Source organism: Aegilops tauschii, chromosome 2 (assembly GCF_002575655.3).
Source record: "Aegilops tauschii subsp. strangulata cultivar AL8/78 chromosome 2, Aet v6.0, whole genome shotgun sequence".
Taxonomy (NCBI): Eukaryota; Viridiplantae; Streptophyta; class Magnoliopsida; order Poales; family Poaceae; genus Aegilops; species Aegilops tauschii.
In genome coordinates this window covers 518,865,278-518,875,375 of record NC_053036.3, presented here as the reverse complement: position 1 = coordinate 518,875,375, position 10,098 = coordinate 518,865,278, and the positions used below count along the sequence as shown (strand labels likewise).

General features: G+C 44.2%; 1 long non-coding RNA gene across 11 annotated transcripts; it reads right to left on the bottom strand.

The window, feature by feature from the left end:
* Nucleotides 1–903: 903 nt before the first annotated feature.
* On the bottom strand, nt 904–7,127 carry LOC109769386 (uncharacterized). Of its 11 annotated transcripts, none has more exons than XR_012203190.1 (8): nt 6,730–7,127; nt 6,532–6,644; nt 5,581–5,652; nt 5,113–5,159; nt 3,953–4,002; nt 3,816–3,872; nt 3,139–3,221; nt 904–1,693 (listed from the first exon to the last, which is right to left on the bottom strand). It is a non-coding gene; the product is annotated as an uncharacterized lncRNA (long non-coding RNA). The 11 variants fall into 11 exon arrangements; XR_012203188.1 differs by having other exon boundaries at nt 970–1,693; nt 6,532–6,647; nt 6,730–7,106; XR_012203184.1 differs by lacking the exon at nt 5,581–5,652 and having other exon boundaries at nt 6,532–6,647; nt 6,730–7,121.
* Between the last annotated feature and the right edge of the window lie 2,971 nt (nt 7,128–10,098).

Below are 10,098 nucleotides of genomic sequence, written 5' to 3'. Positions count from 1 at the left end.
CAGCTATAGAATTACTTTATAATTTACAATGCTAAAATTAATTTAGCCACCTAAATAAATTAAGTCGACCATGCATTCTCTAGTTAATTCATCTCAGCTATTAGTATCACTAGATGACCCGGTGCGCCAAATGGCGCAGAGACCCATTTAAAACCATGTTCGTGTTGAGAAATATTTGCCTTTTTTAGTAACTTTATGTTTGATCAAGGATAGAGACCATGTCAAACCCGAAGTGTTTTGAACGTGTATTTGGACAATGTGCCATTTGGCTCTATGTTACCCAAGTAAGGTGCAAGGTCCAAATTCAAGCATGAAGGATAATGATTCTAAACCTTTTGTAATAGAAACCTTTGCATTTGTTAGTAACTTCGAGTTTTAGCAAGCACTGAGGGTAATAATTCTAAACCTTCTATATGAAAAATTAAGGAATACCTATGTTCAAACTATATACTTTAGCATGTGAAACTAATTCAAACTGTGCAAGTTGAAATATTTAGAGACCAATCATAAAATTGCCGGTTCCACTCTACTGCAACGCGAGGGCCAGCTTGCTGCACCTTCCCCACATAACTGGCCAGAAGGTATTTTAAAATTTTCAATTATCTACATTAGTATTTCTTAGACACCATATAGGAGATGAGAGAACAATAAAAAAATTGTTAAATGAAAACTATGTACCTTAGCTATCTAAGGCTTATGAAAACTGCAATCTTGAAAGAGGAAAACAACATTAGAAATCTTAATGTTCCTGGTCCTGAATAGTGTATTCGTCTAAATATGTAGTTGATCACCCGGTGCAAAGTAAAAAACTTCTCATGATATACGCTCGGAACCTAAAAGCAAGTGATCACACATACAAACATTCCAAGGTAAAATGCATAAACTCACAACTCAAACAAAGTACTAACAGGACCATGTATGATTTTGCAGCTTAGAATCTACATAAAACAGAACAGTGCAAGTAACCTCTACCTAAATCTCACTACTAACTTTATTCAAACATTTATTCTTAGATCATCCGTACTCCTTTTATGTACAAATCATGCAATATCTCTGTCTAAATTAATGCCAATGCATGCACATGCACAAGTCTGAACTAAACAACATATATGATATAGCATAATTATATGATCGAAAATAGATGCATGATCAGGGGAGGAAGATGGTGAAGCCAAAGATGAGCAACTAAGATTGGGGAACGACGACCGGCGAGCAGCAGCCCATAGTGATGGCCGGCTCCATTCGACCATGACGCGAGCAACACCGGAGCTCCAGCCTGGCTGCTCCTTCCCCATGCCCATCCTACTCATCCTCCCCTGCTTCTCCACACCAAGCATGAAGACCACACCAGCCAGGCTCTCTTATGGCGACGACCTGCGCCCGATCCAGAATCCTTGCTGCACAAGGAAATAGATGACCCGAGGCAGTCCAATAATTAGTAGCATCAGAGATCTCATACATAGCGCATTCAGAAATATAACGGTTTACATTCCGGTCAATGGCAGCATGAAGTCCAAAAGCATCAAGTGAAGCAAGAAGAAAGGTTTAAAGATAGTTCAAGGTAAAGAAAATCCTTAGGGTTATTTACAACAATTTATTTAGGTTGCTTTCATAAAGCATACTGCGACACCATCCAGTTAACAATATGAAGTGGATGGCCGCCTCAATTCCTTGCTTCATGCGATGAACAAATCTGTGTAAAAATACACAATGTTAGTTACTGCATGGACATAATGTGTTGGAAAGTTGACCGAAAATGGTAATTATATTACTTTATCATAGGTTATGGGAGTAATCACTGCATATTCCATCGGTACCAAAGATTAGCTAAAATAACTCTTTTCTAAGAAACAAATGAACAATCTATCTGGTGTAGATATATACTATAGATGCAGTGTTTTCAGAAAACCAATTAGCTTTACACTTAGAACCCAGCTCAGAATAAAAAGGTAACTTATAATGAGAAAGGAGGGAATTTTATAAGCATATTAATCTCTACATCATAGACTCTTTTTGAATCTGGACCATTATTAATAATTTAACATGTCATGACCTATTTTGTTCTAATGTCAATGGAAAGAAACACCTACTCACACATGTAAAAAGGCTAAAGCTACCACTGAACCAAAGCTATGGAGAAACTTCAATTCTAATGTTGTGTGAAACAACCTTTTGTCAGAACAAACCAAGCCTATGCAAAACTGTCATGCAAATTACAGAATAAACTTAGTAACACAACTATTTGTTTGTTTGATGGCAAATTTTAATTCTACGAACGAAAGCAAAATGCTGAGAGACTTATCAAGGGATACATGAATTTCATTGGCGTGTGCAATTTCTAGGAGTAAAGAACTCTGTTGCTCACATTCATATACATCTTCTAATCAAGAATAGTCTACAAAAGTGCATGCTAAGATGTAGTCTGAAGAAAACAATTATAAGTATGCCCAAACCAGAAAATCGATGTAATATCTTGTAAAACAAATATCAAAATCATGCCCAATTTCACCTTTTAGGTATTAGAGCAAGATTCAGAAATAGAACCATCCTTATTAAATGCTCTCTGCTCTGAACCACAGTTTCAGAATGATTCTGAAAGTACAAATGCCTAGAGGCTTCTTGATGTAAATTTGGAACAAATATGAATCCAATGTATGGAGAAATAAGATAGAGGGCAAATTTTTTTGCTACTAAGCTGTATCTTGTATGAAACTGCGCCCAGATACAATTGGTATCAAACAATTTGGTTCCAGGTATTAAAAGGAAAAGGTAACCTCCTTATTTTTCAGGTAATATCAAATATGTGGGTCTACAGAAGATTTAATAGACCTACAGAGTTAGTTTCTGAGCTACCAATTTAAATAATTTAATGAGAAAGCTAATCCCACGACCAAAGTGTGTCTGTATGTTGTGCTAACTACACTTTAAGGCTTGAAGAAAATGTACATATATGTTAGGCGACGTAACAATGTGATGATTGTATGCATCGATTGATGCAGAGGCCGGGGGTTTTAACCTCCTTTTCCAAAAAAAAGTGAGCCATTCATTCAGTAAAAAATTGCAACCAAGTATAGAACCGGCAAATTAAACAATATTTGGATCCATCCTCTAAGAATAGCTATTAATCAAACATCATACCTTGCGTCGTTGGCATAAGTTGATGGCAAGCTAGGACAGCAAATAAAAGTAGATCCGCTACTTCTAGTAATTCTACCAGACACCTGCATGGAGAAAACATGGCATCAGAGGTTAACGATCAAACACGTGGCAAGCATCAAGCAAGGCCATCAACCATTTAAGTAATAATACAGGAAAAGAACCACCATATATGTGAAGGAGCGAGCTTTTGTGAAATAGAACATCGCTGAGGCAAGTTGGCTAATGCGTTTCAATTAGGATAGGATAGGAGTGACAGTTAGTACTTAGAAGCTCTCTTGCTCCTCTTAAGAACTTAAAAGGTCCTTTCTTTTCTTTTCTTGACAATACGTGTTGGGAGACCAGCTCATGAACAGAAAGCATTCCAGCGAGGATGCACATACTTAATATGGTTTGGCTTAACATAGTTGAAATTCGTTGTCTCAACAGTGCTTCACATTAATTTTGGTAGAAACATATTTCACATTAATTTTAATTAAGAGGCGGGGGCATTTCCTCAATGAGATGGCAGATGCAAGCAATTGTGATCAGCAGAAAAGGCTAAATCGTGAGGGTGCCGACGACATAGATCAATGGAATAAATGCTCACAAATGAAATGACAGTGAAGGGGATATGAATCTTGACTCTGGGTTGAACAAAGTAAATGGGATAAGCTTACCTTGCCGCAGAGACGACGCCCAACTTCAAGAAAAAAGGCGAGTACGCCAAGCAAAATCTGCAAGGGAAATCTTAATTCAGACATGGTACCACCTGGACATAGCAAGACATCATCCGGATGTCTAAAATGCACCTCACCTGCTGGAATCACCCTCGCCTCAATGAAATAAATATAGCCCAGTTTGACCCTGAATATGAAGCAAAAAGACATAATGAGACATGCCGAACCTGCAATGAATGAATGAATTGTTTGAACCTACACTGGATAGCTCATGTCTTGACTGTCGCCTTTCTACATAATTACTGGAAGGATTTTAAGGGAAGCCATTGGGAGAAAAATGATGAAAGAGGGAAGAATATCTGGTCGGCTATAGCTGATCCTTTGCATGAGGTGCAACACGTTAAAACCAACCAGTGGAAGCCACCCGGGGCTGGCGTATGGAAAGTGAATGCAGATGCTTCTTTTAGTGCTGAAACGGGGCATAACAGCGTGGGTGTTGTGGTCAGAGGTCAGACCGGGGCTGTGGCACTGTCAATTTGTAGGCGAGTACTCCCATTCAAGAATGTTGATGAGGCAGAGTTAACGACCATACAGGTGGGGTTGTTGGAACTGCAGAAAGTATAGAGAGGCGCCATCTGCATGACAGACTGCGTTGCGGTCTCAAACCTGCTCCAACCTAAATCACAGGACAAGTCGGCCTTGTTCCCACTCATTTCGGATGTGAAAGATATGATGGATTCCTTTGCATCGGCGTCAGCCTCGGCAATGAATCGAGAACGCAATGTTTTGGCTCACAAACTGGCTGACTATGCAAGAGCTCATGGAGACAGTCTACTGATCGCTAATGTTCCTTACGTGCTGAGACAGTTCGTTTCAAATGACTGTAACCTGAACCCTGATAATCTATAAGCGCAGGGCTTTTTCTCAAAAAAGAAATCAATTACTGATCCTTTGTCAATATTGTGATGATGGTCATCAGATACTATACAATATCTTGGGGTTTTAACATGAGAAACCATGCTTTCACTTTGGGACAGGAAGAATAATATCTGGCAGCTACAAAAATGGATCTATTGTTGTATAAGTAGCAAACTAAACTCCTATTCACATTATATTAGCTACGGGGTGCTCAAGGACAATAGAAAAAATTAGGCCATAGCATCAGGACACAAAATTAAAGTTAGCGAAGGCATCAACCTAAGTTTAGAGTTACCTTAAGAAAAAAATCGACAGAAGGCAAAATTAGGCATCGTACTACTTTCATTAACAGTTGACGGCAGAAAACGGAGGTAAATACCAGATTTTAGTGCCACGAAGACCTCGCCATTTTGCAGAGGCGTAAGGCTTTGATCAGATTGTAGTATTTAGAAGCACAAGATAAAAGTATTAGTAAAGGAATGCAAGAGAGATTAATACCAGAGGTAGTGAGCATTGAGCAACACAACATACATTGTATAAATATAGAAAGACATGAACATACTTGTGAAATTTAGTATAAGCATTTCATAGCATCCAAAAAGCAGTAAAATAGCTATAGTTTTTTAAACACCTCTGCTTTGCAAGAACATGAAAAAAAAACTCTAAATCTATGACTGAAAACAATATGTAGAATCAGGAAGAGTAACAGACGTATGATATTGATGATTTATCATAATAAGAGATAAGGTGTAGAACTTAAAATGACGCAGAGGAAATAAATGATCATACGACATTCCTATTCCGCAACATAGAAAAACAGAACGACTGGCCAGAGTGATTAATCAACCTCTATGTGTAGGCTGGTGGCTTTATTTTGATGAGTGAGAAATCCATCAAAAGCAATTCAAGATTTTCATTCCTACAAATTAGAGAAACCAGGGCGTTTTGGTCACCATTATCCCAAAAAAGTATGCTATGAAGATATTATTAGGAAACTGATATAAGCTAATTGGCAACCATCTGTATGCTATGAAGATATCATTAGGAAACTGAGGTCACCCAAGAAAATAGGAACTTCATGCATCTTCCTTCCTACTGGACATAAATGAATTTATGAATACCAAATGAACCAAATATTGCATAGAAATATCAAAGGATGTAATTACAACATGCCCACACCACGCCGGATAGTTCAGCAATTATAAGCTGCAACCATCATTATTAGCTACGAAAAACAGAGTACTTGTGAAAAAAGATAGAAGGCCAGCTCTCGCAATTTCAGGTACTATCATTCTCATGCTTCATGACAGAAACCGTTCCATGATTTTTCCCGACTATGTTTTCATTTGTAACAAAATGACAAGATAAACGGGGACAAACAATTCGTTTTGTACAACAACCTTTTTATCTTGAACTATTTTAGTTTCTCTACACTAAATTTCTAGACTATGCTGCAAACACAAAAAAGTTATGTAACGTATATATTAGTTTACACATTTGAAGCTTTTTGTTGCTCCCCCAATCTAGATTTCCTGAATCTTTTTTGTGTAAACCTGATAAAAGCACATATCTTGTTATAAAATTGAAAAGGAAAAATAGTGGCAATTAAAAAATCATAGTAACTGTAAATTGAGTTCTACATGAGAAGCCAACCATCTTACTTCTCACAATTTTTTCAGAGAATCAAAGTAGTCCAAAGAAATACTTTAACTATTCAGACAAAAATCATATAGATCTTAAGAAAAAATTTCCCAAACATCCATGTTTTGAGCAGTATGACTGTGAGTTGCTTATTTACCTTGGCTGACATGGTTTGCTGCTCTAAGGTCATGCATCCCCCATATCCTCCATGGTTTACTGTTACAAACATGAGCAGCCTCCAAATCCTCCATGGTTTACTGCTCCTACGGGCTTCTTCAGGGTAGAAAGTGAGGAAGAGAGAGAGAGAGAGAGAGAGAGAGAGACGGGAAAAGAGAAAGGAAAGAGACCCGCTCACCTATGGTCGAGCTGCCCTGGCTTGCGGCGTCGGAAGTGTCTCTAGCGCGAACAAGGGCCGGACTCACCTGCTCCTCCCGCAAGTCGACAGTCCCCTTCCATCTTCCGAGCAGCTCCACCCCACCGAGACAAGCGCTGTCACTGCTGCTTCTTTTCCCTGTCGCCGAGTTCTCCTCGGTTCGGGTCGCCCCACCGCAGGCCTCTCCTGCTTCTTCATCCCTGCTCTCCATGGAGACGTCCGATCTAGAACCACACATCGTCGATGGTCGCGTGGAGGATGAATAAAAGGAAGGGGAGGTGGATCTGCTACGGGAGAGAGGAGGAAGAGGAGGAGACGGCGGCGGCGGCCAGGAGGGAGTAAAAGTGAGGGAGGGGGAAAGCCATATGCGTGCGTGCGTTAGGTTTTCATCTGCCCAACCCCAGACCCAGCCACTCGCCGACGCCGTGGGCGCGCAACCCGCCCACTGCTTCTTGGCCCCACAAATGAGCGAGCCCACCATTCATGCAATCTCAGCCAAAGCCTGCGGGTGTAAAAGAGACGGACGGTTGACCAGCCGACAACACAGTAAAACGAGCAACAGTAAATCGATCGTGGGGTGGAAAAGGCCTTGCGAGCGCAAGTGCGCTAGAATGGCGGGTAACACAACAGCGTTTATATGTTCAATTGATCCATGGATCCTAGTAGTCATTCTCTTCCATTGTCTTTCATCGACCACCAGAAGGCCGGACGACTACAATCTACTCTTCTCCGCTAATTCACCAGCTACTCCTATCTAACAAAACCTAGATAGCTCTAGGATGATGAATCAAGAAGATGCTTACCTATTCTGTTGTTCAAAGGTGGGCTATTGTTACTCCTGCCGTCGAACATCAAATCACCCGAGCAGCCTAAGAGCATCTCCAGCCGCGCCCCCAACAGGCCCCCCAGGCGACTTTTTCGGTGCCGGCGCCAAAAAAACGGCACAGTCGCGCCCCCAGGACGACGAAAAGCGCCGGTTCGGCCCTTTTTTCCGCCCGGCGGCCGCAGGGCGAACCCGGCGCGCTGGGGGCGCTTGGGGGCTCCGGCGCAAGGGAAAAGCGTGGCTGGCCCACGCCGTCAGGTGAAAAGTCAAGATTTTCTTCCCCGACTCGCCTCCCACCCCCCGCGCTCTCGGCCGCCACTAGGTATATCCCGGCGCCGCCCCGCCGCCCTTCACCGGTAGATAGCCATTCCCCGCCGGAAAAATAGCAGAGGTTCGCCGCGACAGCCCCTCCGACACCAGCTGGGCGTTTCCGGCCGCCGTTTCCGGCCGCGGAGGGGCAGTTTAGCGGCGGGTGCACGCCCACCGCGCGCAAGGTGTTCGGCGATTTGCCTGCCTCGGCGATGGACTCGGATGACGAGGAAGTGCTCGCCGCGCTGCTGGAGGAGGAAGCCGAGGCCGACGTCCAGGAAGAAGAGCATCTCATGGTGCTCGCCGCCCTCGCCCAGCTGCTGGCGAGCAATGAAAAGCCGCGGTGAGGTGGCTCGGCGCCGGGGCGGGTGAAAGCAAAGAACCGGCATCGTCTCGAAGGCTACTGCATGCTCTACTCCGACTACTTCGCCGATGCTCCACTTCACGGCGACAAAACATTTCGGCGCCGTTATCGGATGAGCAGAAAGCTTTTCCTCAGGATTGTGAATTCCATCTGGGAGTTCGACAACTACTTCAAATGCAAGATGGATTGCACCGGCAAACTTGGATTCACCTCCATCCAGAAATGCATGACAGCGATGAGGATGCTTGCATACGGAGCTCCCGGTGACTCACAGGACGACTATGGGCGCATGGCCGAGTCCACCAGCATAGAGTGTTTCTACAAGTTCTGTCGGGCAGTGGTGGCAGTGTTTGGACCGCAATACTTGAGAACACCCAATGCGGAAGACACTGCTCGGATCCTAGCACAGAATGCAGCAAGAGGATTTCCTGGGATGCTTGGAAGCATCGACTGCATGCATTGGAAATGGAAGAATTGCCCATTTGCTTGGCAGGGGATGTACAAAGGCGCCAAAGGCGGTTGCAGTGTGGTACTTGAGGCGGTGGCCACACATGACCTCTGGATTTGGCACTCCTTCTTTGGTATGCCAGGAACTCATAATGACATCAATGTGCTGCAGTGCTCTCCTGTCTTTGCCAAGCTTGTTGAAGGTCATTCTCCTCTGGTGAACTTCGAGATCAATGGGCGGCACTACAACAAGGGGTACTATCTAGCTGATGGCATCTATCCGAGATGGTCGACATTTATGAAGACCATCAAAAACCCTGTGCCTGGAGGCAAGAACGCCTGGTTTGCAAAGATTCAGGAGGCTTGCAAGAAGGATGTCGAGCGGGCATTTGGTGTGCTCCAATCTCGATTTGCTGTTGTCTGGTACCCCGCTCAGACCTGGTCGAAAGATCAAATGTGGGAGATCATGACCTGCTGTGTCATCTTGCACAACATGATCATTGAGAGCGAGCAGGAAGAGCCAGTGTTTGACACTGAACCATACCACAGGCAGGGTCCTCTTGCCCAAGTTGATCACCAGCTACCGGCAACCTAGACTGCCTACCTCAGTATGCGTCAGGAGATCCGAAACCCACAGGTGCATCATCAACTTCAGCAAGATCGGATAGAGCACCTATGTGTTGGGGAACGTAGTAATTTCAAAAAAAATCCGACACACACGCAAGATCATGGTCATGCATAGCAACGAGAGGGGAGAGTGTTGTCCACGTACCCTTGTAGACCGAAAGCGGAAGCGTTAACACAACGCAGTTGATGTAGTCGTACGTCTTCACGATCTGACCGATCAAGTACCGAACGCACGGCACCTCCGAGTTCAGCACACGTTCAGCTCGATGACGTCCCTCGAACTCCGATCCAGCCGAGTGTTGAGGGAGAGTTTCGTCAGCACGACAGCATGGTGACGATGATGATGTTCCACCGACGCAGGGCTTTGCCTAAGCACCGCTACGATACTATCGAGGTGTAATATGGTGGAGGGGGGCACCGCACACGGCTAAGAGATCAATAGATCAATTGTTGTTTCTATGGGGTGTCCCCCTGCCCCCGTATATAAAGGAGCAAAGGGGGAGAGGTGCGGCCAGCCTTGGGGCGCGCCAGGAGGAGTCCTACTCCCACCGGGAGTAGGACTCCCCCCCCTTTTCCTAGTTGGATTAGGACTTGGGAGGGGGGAAAGAGGAGAGGGAGAAGAAGGAAGGGGGGCGCCGCCCCCTTCTCCTTGTCCTATTCGGACTAGGGGGGAGGGGCGCGCGGCCCAGCCCTAGCCGCCTCTCCTCTCTTCCACCTAGGCCCACTAAGGCCCATTATGTTGCCGGGGGGTTCCGGTAACCTCCCGGTACTCCGGTAAAAT